The 17,198-nt window shown below is 40.0% G+C and overlaps 1 protein-coding gene across 4 annotated transcripts in view; it reads right to left on the bottom strand.

Annotated features, from left to right (window-relative positions):
* The window catches only part of Dnc (phosphodiesterase dunce), a 302,183-nt gene that overhangs the window by 167,160 nt on the left and 117,825 nt on the right, over positions 1–17,198 (bottom strand). The gene's annotated exons all lie outside the window — the stretch shown is intronic.

Raw genomic sequence — 17,198 nt, 5'->3', positions numbered from 1 at the left:
TTCCACACGACAAAGCGATTATGTGTTGCGCCGTATGCCAACGACGCCTGCCAACCGCGCCTTTACACTCTCGTCCTACAGGGCTATCGATCAAGTCTTTTTTTACCCTCGAAATAAAAAAAAAAAAAAATTGAAGATCGAAATACGTGGGCGCGTTGTTTCTAAGGGCACAAAATAACGACGTGACATAATAATGCAACTGGCATCGAAGCCTTTCGTAATTCCGCTGACGTAATTTGATCTCGTAATGGAAAGCAGTAATTCGCCGAACGGCGTATCTATGCTGTATCCCGTACGAGTGAGAGTTCGCAAAATCCGTTACGCTGTTTATTCAATACCGATTACCCGTTGTTCAGATAAAACTGCGTTTGTTTGAACGGAACCGACGCGCGGCCGCGATCGGGCACCGCGCGAGACTCGTTTTCCAGTATAACCGCGATAACTACGCCGCATATCAATTTGGAATTTTGATGTCGCGCGCCGAAAACTCGACCCGCGGAATGGATTTGAGGCCGAACACGCTCGAACGCGTCGGCCACATTGGCGCAAATTAGCATGATTGATTGCAATCGGCTAGGGAATAACAGTTTGACCGAGGATATCCGCGCGTGTTTCGGCAAACCGATAAAAATATCTTCTTTTGTACCGTAATCACAGTTAAAAAAAAAATTAATTAGACCCGAAACCGCTCCGCGAACTTATTTTCGCGGCCGTTGTTTGTTACGTGCAATTCTCTTCGATAAAGAAAAGCTAAAAAAACAGACAAAAAAAAAAAAAACGTTGCGCGAAACATTGCAAAACATTATTAAACCTCGTCGTGTCGAATGTAAGTTACAACATGTCTCTGAACAAGAAGTGTAACATATTATTTTAATACCTCGTGTTATCTGTATAATTACAGTTAATCTCTGTAGCATTTATATCTCAATTATCGGGATGCAGTGATTGCAGTGATTAAATCAAATTGTTTGTGAAAACATCGCCGCCGAGACACACTCGCAGTTACGGCTGCGATTTAATGGGAATCACTTATCCTATCATGTTTTGCGACAATTTAAAACACGCGCAATAATTTATCTCACGAAAAAAATCTAAGCATCCGTAATATGTGTATAAGAATGTAGAGTAATTTTCGTCAAGGTAAACAGGAAAAAACCATGTAAGCACCGGTTATATGCCGTAAGTTATCCATAATTGCTTGTATATTTTCTGTTAGAGATAATGAATATTTCAATACTCTGTAGAACTCATTACTGCAATACAATGTTTCGACGTACAAACGCGTGTCGCGGTTACTTGTGAACATGCAGTTACGTAACCCAGCGCTGTTGCAAATCGTTTGTTTTCGCAAAAGAAAAAAAAGAAAAAAAAAAAAAAGAAAGAAAATTAAAAATAAATTGAAAATAGATTTCTATATTGCGTAGAATTGAAAATGTCAAACGAAGACGATCAAATCGGTTGTGCATCGAATCTCCAGAATTTAAATTGTCGGACAACGCTTTAACGATATTAATTTCATCAATAATTGCAAATTGGACTTGTAAATTTTTTTTTTGTCGGGCGAAACCAACGGCAAAAATACTGCGGGATTATTTCGAAGTAAACGTTTCTTTCCGGGCGAAAACCGCAGGAAAAAACAGCGGGTGGAAATAAAAATGCATTAAAAGGTGAACGTGAATCGACCACATTAAAAAGTACGTTTGACGGAAAGGCAGTTATCACGAGTCCCACGTTTCGCGTTGACATACAGAATTTGTTGAAAATGTACTAACGGTCGCTTCGTCCATTTCATTAACGAGAATACGGAGATGCACCGCTTGGGAATTATAGAAACACGTAACACAATGTACTTTTCTCTCTCTCTCTCTCTCTCTGTTTCTCTGTTTCCCTTCTACAAATTATGCCAGATATTATTTATATAATATACTGTTAACATACACACGCAATGCGCAGAACGCACACGTGAATTTGTTCAATCGACTACTCGTAAATCGTTCACGGCGAATCGTATGTCATTCCGTGCGTTGCATCGGTGAACCACATGTCACTACAAGTACTTAGCTATCGATCAAGCGATATCGTGCAACTTTGGAACTTCATGATTTATCCGGCGCATTTTTAAATCGACGTAGTAATGATGTAAAACAAATGGCAGCCCGCACTTTAGATTGGCACAATTCTCAACTAGTAGCATTGTTGAAAGTAAAAATTAAGGAACTGCATGTCAAATACATGAAATTTTAATGAAAAGATAAAGCATATTATTCCCTACATATTATTACTGAAAAATGAATATATTCTTATTAGTTTTCCTTCAACAATCGGGACCGTAATCATTTGATCGCTAGATTTATCACTCAAGACAAGATGAAAATGCCTTTTGTCCTCCCCTGCGGGGCTTTCGTGCAATTCGGAAACGGTCTTGAATCACGTACAACCTTTATCGACCACGCTTCACGAGAAAAATCCCTGTCACTTTTCAGCGTTATAATGGTTTCTCCGTTGATAGAAAAACTAGAATTTTTCATAAGAAAGGAAAATTCTATCGCGGAAACATCGAGAAAGCTAATTACTTTTTTCGTCGAAAATGATCATGCTGGTTTCAAAGTGTGCAACAGTTAACATAATATTTTACTTGCGTTAAATTCCACAAAAAAAAAAAAAACCAGAGTTTAATGATAAATGATGGCAAGCACTATTGTTTATGCTCCCTAAAACTTCGTGCTTCCGCAACAACCGAATAAGTTTTATTAAGTGTTATTAGCAACTTTGAAAATTAAGGATATACGTGTATTTTGATAATGTAAATTTTCATAACTTCAATTAATCTTGTCCGCCCAAAAGGACATTTGCACGACCATTAGCAAATAGCCATAACCGCAAGACAGCTTGATATAAGACGCGTGCACCAGTCTTTGGCATGCAGATCCGAGATTCGAGTGCACGTTTCAAAGCGGGGAGATATATCCAGTTTCTCTCGAAAGGCACGCGATATCAATCTTGCACCGAAACAAATCCACCGAACTCGCGTTACAGCATAACTTCATCGAATTTCAAAGTTCGACCGCAAACACTCAATAGCATGATCTGCATAATTATTATGAAGTCGATATTAGCGCGCGCAACTATAACTAAATCGGTGTTAACGTGTATAACCGAAAAGCGAAAAGTCAAACGCAAGCTAATGTGATTTTAAAATCAAACGAGAATTCCAAATTGCAATAAAAAAATTAGAAAAAAAAAAAATTCGAAATAACTGCGCGTATGTTTAAAACGTTGAATTAATTTTTACAAACATAAAATTATTCTCACGTAAATTTATATACATTTATATTTTAAAATACTAATCTTCTTTAACATTTTCGATGTAAAATAATCGTATCTTATACTATTTCTTTTTACTTTTAATAAAAAAAAAAAAAAACTAATTTTCTGTTAAATGTAATTACGTTACGATCATATTGTACATCAAAATGCGAACAGCGATCCGATTATACAAAGTTTTCAGATTGTTCACTCGTGAGAGAGTTGCGATGATTCCTTTCCCTTCTCGTTTATAATCGTGTTTCATACATATACGCGTGAATTAATAACAGAATTAAATTAACATCACGCTCAACCGTAAAAAACCAAGTTTTACAAAACGTTCGTTCTATATAGATAGCAAATAAAGGTTTATTAATTCAAGTACGTCGTATACAAAATCAAAGCTAAATATATATCTTCAATAACAGTCGCAATTATACGTAAATCCGTTTAAAATTTGTCATATTAATAACTGTAAATTTGCAGACTTCGAGCAGAGATTATTTATGCTCTCTTGCGAAATAAATCGTTCGTGGAGCTTTTGATTTCTTTAATAAATAAAATAGAGAGAACGACAAGAAGAAAAAGCTTCGACGTGCCGCGGCAAATGTCTGTTACATAAAATAAAATATACATAAATATTGTACGTTAATGGCAACAGTTTCGAAAAGTTTTTTTCCTTAAAATGGGGAAGGAAAAGAAAATTCGCAACAAAATTGGTCGACGGTGATTACGGGACAGAATTTTCTTCTGTCTTGTCAAATTGAACGTCTGTTTCATTGTGACAGCAGGGAGGAACGGCGATTATATCTCGTTCTATGACGACTAATTATAACTTTGAGGAAGCATTTCTTTTCCTCCGTCGGAAGAAACTGGATTATCGCCACTGCTTTTGGCACGCAAATTACTTGCCCTCGTCGTAACAAAAGGGAAGAATCTTCGATATTCTTATGGTGATTGGTGAATAGCATTAAAGTTGCATAAACTTTTCAACGCGTCGTCACTTCACACAATGCCTCTAATACATCTAACGCCTACGGGAGCCAGGAGGAAAAGTTCCGAGCGCAAAGAATAGATCGGCGCGCGAAGAATAGCGTAAGAAAATGCAAACAAAAAACAGCTAGCTAGAATTTAATAAATTAAGCGGAGATAAGCCGCGGCGATCCGCAGGAAAGAATTGACACATTTCTTTCTAGGAGATAGAAGTCGCTTCGGTTAGCGAAGAAAGAGCTATAAAAAAATAATAAAGATAAAAATGACGTACAAGCTCGAACAAAAACAGAAATCATGTCAAACTTGAGAGAAGTTAACGATAATATCCGGACATAATCGTTTTATGTATAGCGCGTTTAAACTTTCGTACGATAAGTTCGCTATTTCGTCCAACCATAACATTGTTCTCCTTTTCGGAGACTAGATATTTTCAATAAAGATAAAAAAAAAAAAAAATAGAGAGAGAGAAAGAGGTAATATGTTCCTTTATAGTGTTATAAAAATATTTTATATCAATTTTTCTAGAGATTCAGAAGCCATAAGTGGTGAAATGCACTTAATAGAATCATAGATTAATTATTTAATTTGTAAATTCTACGTACAGTTTCTACTAACGACTCGGTAAAGCCATTGTGCATTTAAATTGTCGTAAAACATTACACATAACGGCGGTGTAGCGTTTACGTTAAAATCACCGATCCTCCGCCGCGGAAAGGATTTTTGCGCAATCTGTGTGTGCAAAGAGATCACGATTTTTCGCTCGCGAAGCGACGTAAATATTTGTTTCGTTCAACTTCTCGGGGAATTTCCTCTTTTTCTCCCAGAAAAATGTGGTAACGTGAAATGATTGTCGTTTTCGTCGGCTGACACATTTGCCGACACATTGTCGTACCCGGAAAGCAGAGAACACGCCATTCAACGAAGACAAATAGCCACGTAGTCGGACGCGCATCTCGTGCGATACCCAAATCACATTGGTGTCCAGATAATTTGACTTTATAACCGACTTTTTATTTTTTTTTTTTATTTATTCATTTTTTTCCCCTTTTTTTTTCGTTCTCGTCGAAATGCGTTTGTCGCCGTAAACGGTCGTCGCGAACGAAGTCACCCGGCATTTCCGTTAAATTTTCTTCTAATTGTAGATTGCATTTAGCGCAGCGGAGAGAGGCCTTTTCTTCGGCGAGTCAATCGCTCGAGATAATTACGCGGAGATAACGTTACGACGATCGGTTCATTTCAATATACATCGAAACGTATTTCTAGTCGACGCGTTTGACGTTACGAACTTCTCGATTACAGACCGGCGCTACACAATGTTACGATTCTGTCGTTCTTGGATATTCGACGCTTTCTACGTAACGTGCTCCAGACTCGCGGCGTGTAGGTGGCTTTCAGCGAGATATTCTTTGATCTTTCGCGCGGACCCGATCTCCAACTTTTTGACCATTTTCAAGCCGAATACTGCAGCTTCTCAGTCATAAATGACTGAAAATGCAAAGAGCTCTCCATTTTTCACTTTTTAGAGAGAAGGTAACCTCCCCCCGTATTTCCCCCCTGGGAATCTGCGCGTTGGCATGCAAAGGGGTAATAAAACGCTGCTCTTTATTTGATTTCAAGAGTGCAGAACTTACTCGATTTTTTCCTTTTTTTTAAATATATATATATATATTTCTTTTTGCCAAACGTGTTTGGATTTTTTTATTCACGTGTGTCACCGCGACAGCGAACCTGGTCCACCCGAATCCGCAACCGGAAACCGCGCTTCGCAAAAAAAAGGACGTTGATCGATGAAACGTACGTTTGACGGATAGTATATGTATAAATATCGAGTGAAGAAATTTCATATGCACGCTCGTTGGGAGAAATGCCTTGTTACTGTGTTCCCGAGAAAAAGAATAACGCGCAGCGAGAGTCGAATGACTCATTCTGATTTTCATTGTTGGGGAAAATTCGACAAACTGCACTCGCAACGAGGCAACGTGACGGGAATAAAGTCAAATTTTTTTTTTTTTCCTCTTTCAAATTATTCAAATAAGATTACGCAAAATCACATAAAATATAACTTTCTCGATGTTGCTAAAAATATAATTTAAAATCGCGCAATCTGACTCTCGTTTATTGCGCAAATAATTTAATTTCGCGCGCGAAAAATTTGCCGAATTAATCCTGATTGAGACAACCGAGATTATTCGTGAAAACGATTGACAAGTTTACTTTACATAATAACACGGGGGAATTTAAATAATTCTCGTGCCGGTTTCCTGAAAAAGAACCGAGGCGCGTCAGTTGTTTCTACAAAAGAATCAGTTAATTATTTCGTTATCTCGGCCGTAATTCAGCCTGAGGCTGAAAGCCAGTTGAAATAATACTCCTAACGTCGATAAACACTTGAAACACTATACACTCGAATGTCTAATCGCATCATCAGACATTCTCGAAGAAGGATTCTCCTGGCAAACACCCACGGCGACTAGAAATTCGCCACTTCGCGGTACTTATTCCGCCAGAGAGTTCATTCTCCCGGAGAACGTTCCGGAGCGAGAAGACGTAACGCGTTCTAGCGCAAACCAACGATCGGCGATATAAAATAAAGCGGTGCATTCTAAAGGCGACTCGCGTTCCGGCGAATAAAAAGAGCGGATTTACCGGATCGCTCGAAAGCGCGATCTTACTCCTTGGGAGCTATCGGGCGACGCGTGCACGGCCGCGACGAGAAAAGACGCGGCGCGTAAATGGCACACGCGAGCGACGCGCTTGCCTGACAGAGTTGAAAACCCACGGGACCGTCGTCGGCCGTAAGCAGTCGATGTCCTCGATAACGACTGTTGAGGAATCCTCTTCTCGCCGCCGTTTGCCGCTTATCACCGCGGAGAACGAGTGCCGGAGGATAGCGAAGGAAGTGGCGACGCGAAGGTCGGCCGTCCCGGCGAGTCGGAATTTCGTCGAGGCGCGCCTGACCGCGTCCACGACTACGATCGCATGTCGTCACACCGCGCCGATCGTGGCGTCGACGTTGTTGACGCGTCGCGACGCGATCGGATGCGCGCATCGCGCGACCCGTCGCGTTTCTTCCGGGCGATGCACTCGCGCCGTCACGAACACAGCCTGCGATTCAGGATAACGAACGTTCGCCCGTCGCGCGTCTAAACGCGTCACTCGTGCGCCCGTACTATGTTGGCTGGTGCCGTTCCCCGGGTGCGCCGTGCCGCGCGATACGACGCGCACACCAGCCGGCACGAAACGCGACTGACTTTGCGTTCGGCTGACGTAGGAACGAGAGAAGGAGAGCGAGAGAGACGCGGCAAGAGAAAGAAAGAGAGAGAGCGAAAAAGACGGAGGGAGAGAGAAAGAGAGAGAGAGAGAAAGATCGAAAGAGAGTGAACACACACTGCCGGAGACGGGGAGAGGTAGAGACGGAGGGAAAAAGGAGATAGACAGACCGAGTCAGACAGAGGCGGGAATCGCGCGCGAGCCGATTTGCGACGCACGTATGCACGCACTCATGCACGCTCGCACGCACGCAGGCACGCACGCACGGACGTACCGCGTTCGCGTGCACGCACGCGACAGCGCGCGCTGCTAGTGCAACGATGAATGGAACCCGCACATACCCGGAGCGCGTACTTGTACAAAGAGCCGCGTGCTAACTTCGGCCGCCTCCGTCGGCGACGGCAACGCGCGACGTCTACGCCAACCGAGCACACGGTGGTGGAGGCTGACACAGACGAGGGAGGGTGAACCGGGCGGCGAAACTACCCCGCGCCCTACCGACTCAAAGCTACGGCGCAAGAGCGACGGGGGCGTCTGTCCGACCTACCGCCGCGCCGGCTGCGGAAACGTACGAGCCCCGACCGACCGCGTTTTCGCTCCAGTCCGGGTTCAAATTTGTTCCTCCGGCGTGCGGGACTCCGAACCGTGACACCGGGGACCACCACCCGGAGGGCGGGCTGTGAACTTCCGCCGCGAAAACCTCTCTCGTGTATCCGACGATTCGTCAGGCGTACCGAAAACTAACCAGTCTCACGGGTTTTCCGACCGGTTGCGGTAACGCGAAATTTCATCGCGCGCGGTAATCCTCACCGTCAAAGCACTTTCGGCAGCCGAACGGCAATCCTGAAAGGCCGTTATCGAGAAGAGTTTTACGATTAATTCTAATTATAGTTGAATCGGACGAATTTTGAGAAAATAAATAAGAAGCGAGATAGTCCTCGAGAGATAAAGGCTAAAGTAGTATCACGGTATTTCGTTTCTGTAACACGTAGAGAGAAAACTCGTCGTAAAGAGACATCACGATTGCGGTTCCAGCTTTATGTATTATTCGGCCTTTTCTTCGGGGTTTTTCCGGACGCAGCTACTTACCCGGAAAGACTCGCGGAATACTAAACTTGCTTCCGGCCTCTAAATCCCCGTAACCGTCGAGGAAACTTTTTCGTTAAAGTAGGTACGAGGCCCGAGCTCGATGATACAATTCGATTTGCAATCGCGTGAAATCATTCGTACGAGCGAATTGAATTCACATTTGAGACACTCGCGCGAGTTTTTCATACGTGACGTTTTTACTTAATACTTAACACATTAATATCTTACACAGAGAGGAATTTTTATTTCAATCTTTAATTAAATTACGCACGGGAAATATAGTTCTTTCAATCTAATATTAATGATCAATCCTGCGGAGAAGGTAATCTATAATTAAAATTTGAAACCTTTTATGTAACGCGAATTAATAATGCAGCATAAAACATTTTGCAATAATGGAAAAAAAAAAAATTATTATTTTTGGTATCAAGATCCAGCTGTGTCATTGTTTTTGCGTTAAAGATGGCTTTTTCTTTCCTTTATTTAGTTATTTATTAAATTTTTTTTTTCCCCTTTTTTTTGTAAACCAGCGGATTCAATAAACTTGACAGCTTACGACAGTCTTTCCGTCTGTTTTTGCGATATTGCGATAAGTCACGCCGTTATATGTGGATGCTCAATTGTTGTGCGGTCGGGATGCGGAACGAGCTGCAGTGCAGGCGTTTTTGGAACTCAATTTCGACGTAATGGATGTATGCACGAACTTCGCGGGGCGCGAGCACATCGTCAGCTGCGCTAACTTTTCAATAATAGTGCAAACTCGTTCCGCCGGGCGGAAGCAAGAAATGAGAATCGAGGAAAAAAAGAAAAAAAAAAAACCCCCGAGCGGCACCCTAACGAGTGGTCTAATACGTAATGCAGCTCGTTATCCACGCGGGCTCGTCGGAGTTTCAGAAACAACCGTCGGGCCCGGATTACAAAATATGATAACGGAGGCATTCGCGATCACGGCTCACCGACGCCGCTTTATGGTGCGGACTTTTACGATTACTGTTCGCCGATAAGCCTCATGTAGTTCTCGAGGCCGGTGATAGCGAGATACTCTCTGACAACATATCGCGAAACAGTAGTTCTTTTTCCACAATTACCGCACAAAGATTGGAGATTATATGTTTAAAATAAAATAACATTTTTTTTTTTTTTTTTCCATGGATTCTTCCACTTTCACGGCCGGCAATCGTGTAGCGTTATAGCTGCGAATGATATCCTCCATTAAATAAAATCCTACATCTTATACACGCCTTCAGAAGCTGCTTTTACGAAATGGGCATGTGTAAATCACAAACTTTGCCACAGAAGCTCGGGGTAGTTTCGGGATATGCTAGGGGCAGAATCGAGAAACTTTTCATTGATATTGCGTAATCATGTCGAACAAATAGATCCCTAATCCTCAAGTTACGAAGCGTACTTCGAATACCTCGCGAAAAATGCGGCTTGTAATATTTGACTTTTCCGTAACACCGGGAAAAATGTTGGCGATGTGTCGCTGTGAGATAGAAATATATCAAATGAATAAAAGCGCTGCGATAAGTATGAACACGGCCAGAAATCGAGCCGACTATGAAAAACAGATTATAATACATCATATTGATATATCTTCACATCTGCTGGACGATTTAATTAATAACAGAGTCAGATTCCTGTTTGCATTAAAAATAACAAGCTTTTCTAATTGATAGCCCTTATTAATTTCTTAAATTCTAATACTATATTATATAGATTTTAAATACTCTGCATACTGAACAATAACACGCGTCTCCGAATCGACAATCATTCAAAGACGTATCTTGATTAATTTCTTTCGTAAACATGCCGACGAAATTTCGCTGCCTCTCGTGTCAGGCAGCACAAGTGTGACTTATCAATATTTTTTATATTTACATGTTCCAAGTAAATCCAAATATATCATGCAGCTGTATCGATGAATATTTCCGAACTACTAACCGTCAGTCTCGTCGTTACAGTCATAATAAAGTAAAAAAAAAAATTATAATTAATTAACAATACGCGTAATTATAAGATACAAAAAAAAAAATTAAAATGCAGTGGTTACTTATTCAGAGATTTACTAAATCAGACTTATACTTAAATATCAAGCAAATGTAGTTTATCATTATTTTATAAAACGGATAAAAAATAATTAAGACATTTAGAAATAAAAATCAGCGTTAAAAATTTCGTAGTCCGTTTCCCTTAAAGTGAAAACAGTATTTTTATAATATATGTGAAATAATTTTACGAAGAGTGTGTCGCGAGAATTCTTTCAGAAGTTGAAAGAAAAATAAAAAAAAAAAAATCCTTTTCCTGTCTAATTCGGCGGAAAATCGTTCGCAAGGAATACGTTTGAACCATTTCAAGTGCACTCAGAGGAAGCTCGTTTTTCTTCCGATTATTAAAATAACAGAGATGCCAAAATCGATTTCGAGGTACACGGGAATTCACTTGCGGCGAGTTTGAATCTATCACGCATCCTGAGACCCGTCAAGCTGCATCGTAACGTCGGTTGTAACAAAGTATTTTCATCTATTCCATAACGTTATTTGTGCGTTACAACGAATAGGCGCACGTTACGCGTACTAATTAACGCCACGAGTTCCATTGCGCAAGAATACAAATTACGTCTTTCGCGTAGCTGTAAGTAATTCCACCTTATATCTCACTCGCCCACGTGAAGCAAAACGTTCGTCACAATATTATTTATCTCGCTTACATCGTGTTACACAAAATAAATTATAAATACATTTAGATAATAAACAATGCTATCAAAAATAAATTCTAAATGTCTGTCGAGATAAAAATATTTTGCATTCTTAATTTTTAATATCCCCCACGCATACATATACGGACGTATATGTGAAACGTGGAAATTAATTGCCGATTTATCTACCTAATACTACGAAAAATTCGAGAATAAAACAAGAGAATAAACATTCTCCTATACACGTTTCTGTGGAAATTATGCGTAGATACAATCCGCGATGATAAATTCAATATTACGCCTCTTCGAGTATATTGCTTCACGCATTTGTGCGCAAACAATTTTAAAGTCCTGTGCGCGCGAGCGTGTGTAAGTAAGTGTCGCGCAATCCTCGTTTAATACGTTTCTATAGCGAAACATAATTAATCGAATTTTATTTATTCGATTCCGCGCCGTATCGAGCGGCCGCAACTTTATTTTAACGACTGAAACGCACGCGTTTGGACGCCGATCGCGTAATTCAGAGCGAACAACTGATCTTTAGGCGGGTTACATTTTTGTCGAATTAAAACACGGCGGTCAGCCGTTTCCGGTTAAATGTACAATTATTATTTAAATATCGACCGCGTAATATTCCTTTTATTTTTAAATTAGCGCGACCGTACGATTACAAAGATACGTTCAAAACAACGCGATATTTAGTATTCGTACCTGTTGTTTAAATTATGAAAATGTGATTAGGTCTCGTCTCGTGATTCATAATAAAACATTATTTATGCATTCAGAAATGCGCGTCCGCGGCCGACCCGTTTTGTCATCTGCGGTTTCACTTTGCGAGGAGCGCGCGACGTGCCGGCGCTTGTCCGGTAATAATCCCGGAGTCAAGTTACGACATCGATGCGGAGACGGAATAATTCGTCATATGATGTCAGGCGTACACGCGTACGCACTAAGCGCGCTCGTAACATCTGGCAAGTATTAAAGTGCGTTTAAACTTGCACGATCAGCAAACGACGGAACGTGCGACGGAAAACGTTTCAATACGAAATAATATCAAATTTTTTTTATACTGTACGTCGCAGATTATTGCGTGGAGTATCATTCTCGTGTTATCTTCGCGTAATTACAAGTCACGTTGGTTGATTTTCGCGACGAACAGAACGTGTAGAAAATTGTATAATAAAAGCGCAAAGTGTGTCAGCTTGGTATTTATTTTACTGACAATTGCAAACGTTAATTTCCTTTTTTTTTTATTTTTTTCTTTTTTTTTCTATATCAAATCTTTTACACGGAAAGACGCGTACTTGATACTTCTTTTACTTTTTCGATAAGGGTAAAGAGACTTCACCGCAAACGTTACTTTAAATGTCTGCTCGAAAGAAGATTCCTTGGCAAAATTTTATGCTAATGCAATTCAATTTTTTTTCAAACCAAATTTTTCTCTGTACGAATCTCCTTGTTTCCAGTTTGCGAAACTTCAAATTTAATCGGATTACCCGAAAACCTATTTTCGAGGTATGTGGGAAATTTAGTGTGCTAATTTACGTTGACTCTACATTATCGTTCACATTACGTCGAACGTAACGACGTTAACGTACCTTAGAAACGCATAAATTCTCGATAGGCAGACGTGAGTAATCGATATTGAATTCGCCGGAGAATTCAATGTGTCGCGACGGATTAAATGTCGATCAAACATATTAATCCGCTTGCGCTACGCGTTGACAATAATAATCGTACGTGCGATCGACTCTCACGACCGTTTGCGCCGGCCGAATAAAAATGACAGTAATTTTAATGATTTATTCGCGTTATCGAATAAAACATCACTGCGAGATAATATTTGCATCGTGCAATTAATCAATCGTACGACAGTGGCAAATGGCATGTACACTTATTTTTTGTTTGTTTCTTTCTTTTTTTAATTTTTTTTTTTTTTTTCTCAATTTTATATTCGTCAATCTCGTCCCGACTGCAACAACGTTTCGCGACGCAGTTCTGACCAAAGATATAATAATTACGTATCACGTTTGCAGAATATTAACCCGACGAGCTTTAAATTCAGTCTAAACGAAGGAGACTCGAATACATATACATATATTAAAGCGAAGCTGCCGGCTTAACGAAGATCAAAATTTCGTTATACATAGATAATTTTAAATTTTCTTAATCTTTTAGTTTCTAATTTTGCGCACTTAAGCTTCTTTCGCACAGAACACTTTAAGAAACGGTCGTTTCCACGAGACCGGCGGCAGCTTATTTGAATGCACAATGGAAACGTCGGCGACCTTGCGCGGAGGCCGCGAGAAAAGTTGATCGGACTTTTAAATAGACACCGCCAACTAAAAGCTCGAACTAACATTAATTGAGCCAATTATAAGGGATTATTCTTGTGAGCGCCGCGCTTTGTTCGAGAGTGTCACGCCTAATAATTAGATAAGATCGGGGGAGAAGCGACAGCCCTCGCTCGCATTGTTTCTGCACGAACCAGGCGTTTCCACCCACGGAATTGTGCACGTAATTCCAAATTTATCTCACGTCGCAGATTTCCTGTCAAAATCGCGGTGCCCGTAAATATATCGCGTAATGACTTTAATCAGTTCGCAAGTTTCATAAATTATAAGCGGCATTAAGGAGAAATAATTGCTTCGACCTTTCACTGGGAAGCACGTATCGTTCGCTATCCTCTCAGACGTTGTATTCCCGCGTACGTTGCATGCCCGCCACCGGATTTATGTGGATTAAGAGAGAACCAAGATCCGTGAAACAGGCTTGAGGCGGATATACGCGGTGACTGTTTCGCATGCGTCATCAAATTAATTCCTAAATTTATTCCAATTGTTACGTATACGGGTGATAAAAACCAACGGCTTACATGAGTTTAGAATGATTCGAGATGCATCAAAATTATTCAACATTATTATTAAATGCATATCGTAAACTAAGTTTTTTTTTTTTTTTAACGTGTTGGTTAATTAAAATCTGACGATATTAATCTTTTTGTCTCGAGAAAAAAATTTTTTTTTTATCTTGTTTTATTCAATCAGCCTGTTCTCATATCGCCACTGATATATGTATTGGGTTCAGGAATAAAACCTGGTAATGGGAAAGAACAACGTGCCGATTCGTGAGTTTTGGTCGATAAAGAATAGTTAACTGGTTCATTTTCTTTTTTAACGAACGATAGCTCTGCCCGCTTGATAGAGAAGATCCGTCTGTAATTAAACGGTTTCCAGCGAATTAAAACAAAAGCTCTAGAACACTACAGGTTTGTTAGCCGATGCAACGGCACGGATTAATCTTTATTCTCCACATCCAATCAAATCGCAAGTTAAAGAGGAGAGCTCCCAAGAGATCTCGAAGTGCGAAGAGTGGTTAATAACATTCATAAATGCAATCGTAACTGGCATTAACTACATGTAAAATTAAACGATTATTTAACCGCGGTCGCGGGGAGATATTTTAGAAGCGCCGCTGACGCTTCCGAGATACTAAAATTGACGCGCAAGAGTATTCCAAACGATTTGAAATAATCCACTTTTCCTGGCGACGCAGCAGTTACGTCGCTTTGGAGTTCCGTAAATACCGAGTATAACGATCTCCGAAACGAACTGACGACCCAGCTTCGAGCACCCCGCGGTACGCGTCCCGCGTTATTTCGAGAGAATATTTAACCCTGAAATATAATTAGGGGCGAAAAACGGCGTCGGCCAAATTTTAAACAGCCGCTGCCAATTGCAACGGCGTATAATATATAATTTCCTGTGTCCTGTAAACACGCAATACCAGCGCCGCGAACGTTACCTGAATGTCGTCGGGAAAGATATACGATGTCCCGGTAAGACGTTGTTATTCTTATTGAACTTGATGTCGCTCGCGTTTCACTATTTACGTCGACGGCACGTCCGACTTCTTGTTCGGAAGACCGAGAATATTACAATATCGACATGTCGCGCTTTAAAGCTGTCAAGAAATCTCGGGAACGTAACACGGGATAAATCCACATTTTATGACAATTGCAGCGCACGATCAAACATGTTTTTCGATGACGTGCCGTACGTTTCTTTTGAAACAATGCGGGTCATAAAAATCGTGCCGAACAAAATACTTTACTTCGGAAAAATGTTGCACGAAATTTTTCAATTAAACGATGATGAACGTTTTGAACTTCTATTAAAATAAAAAATTTCTTTTCTTTTCCCCTTTAAAAGGAAAAATATTAACTTATTCATTATCTACAAAGAGATTATTCATAGAGATAACTTTCATCATTTAATGATAATTTTTATTTTTAATCGTAATTTTGCACGAGAGAGACAAAAAAGCGATTGAGTCACGTTCGGATTTGAGCGACGTTAATAAAAACCGATCGCGCAGCATGTTGAATTTGTAGTTGGATCAATGCAAAAGGTAGCAGATGGTAAAATGTCGGCGGTAACCTTTTGGCATCCCGTTGAACCACGCGCTCGTGGAAAGACTGTTTGGAAGACCGCCAGCGACGTGTTTATCACCGTAAATTATCGTAAAAACGTGCGTGCATTGGGATATCGCGCCAGCTAACTAGTGTCATAGCACTTAAGTTCAATGAGCTGTCAAAATAGCACTTGTCCCGTAATTTTAGTGGCAATACAAGCGATCGAATGCTATAAATCGCGCTGCAAAGACAGTATGACTATCATTATACAAGGTTACGACACATTTACAATCATTTTACTGCATATTACAGTAAAAGTGATTGAAGAGGTGGAGTAAGAATAGCGGAATTGCACGATGAAAATAACAATCGACATTAATATTAGCAAATTGTATTTGCAGAACGGAAAATGGACAATGCCGATGATAATGTGACAATGCATTATTTGTGAAATTTGTTTTATCGAATTATAACTATTATTCGATTGCTAACAATCGGAATTATGTATTATAGAATTTATCATCGTTTTACAACGCGACAAAATGACAGTGGAAATGAAAAGAGCGTTAAATAACGTTTCCAAAAAGTGCAATTTTTCACAAAATTTTTAGCGACAAACACCGGGACAAAAAGGTTCGTGAAAATAAACGAAAAACAATTATTGATAACCTTCGTTGTACAGTTCGATAAAAAGTTAAGACGAGTAGCGTTTATCGTATAAAATGCGAGGTAAACAGCATTCGTGTTCATCGGTGAAACCTTAGAGTTAATAGAAAAAGAAATTCCTTCAACGCCAAGAGAGAAAATATGAAACGCGATCATGGCTTCACTCTAAGCGAGATAAATAAATGGCTGGACCGAAAGCAAGAAATGAAGGGAAAAAAAGAGAATACGTAAGGGGAACGTGGCGAAGAAAACGGCGAAATGCAGAAGGGATTATCCCAGAATTTGTAACTTAATTTGCGACCCAATTTGCAAAAGCAACTTTGTTAATGTATTTTGCTAGTTAATTACCAACGCCAGTGATGTTTTCCTGAAAACATTCTTGTTCTTCAAATCTGTCAAGAGATATCTCTTAAACTGATTGTAACTTTCTATTAATTAAGAAATTCAAAAATAAAATAAAATAAAAAAAAAAGAAATACAAAGATATGTTCCGCTTTACAAAGACTAAAAAGATTTGCTCGTTAATGATTCACTCGATCAACTACAAAAGAAAATAATCACCGGTCGATCTTATTTCTCAAATTGAGCGTAGCAAATCGCGTATCAGTAATTAATCTTGCAAGGACAAAAAAAAAAAAAAAAAAGACATTGGATCCCAAAGCACTAATTGCACGTCGCGCCGCAACGATTTCGTTTGTAAGGTTCTGTCATCACTTATCATACATTTAGCCGCGCGTCACTGACACGGCGGAGATAACCAAA

Source organism: Cardiocondyla obscurior, linkage group LG03 (assembly GCF_019399895.1).
Source record: "Cardiocondyla obscurior isolate alpha-2009 linkage group LG03, Cobs3.1, whole genome shotgun sequence".
NCBI lineage: Eukaryota > Metazoa > Arthropoda > Insecta > Hymenoptera > Formicidae > Cardiocondyla > Cardiocondyla obscurior.
Note: the sequence above shows the minus strand (reverse complement) of the source record. Positions and strands in the feature narration are given on the sequence as shown.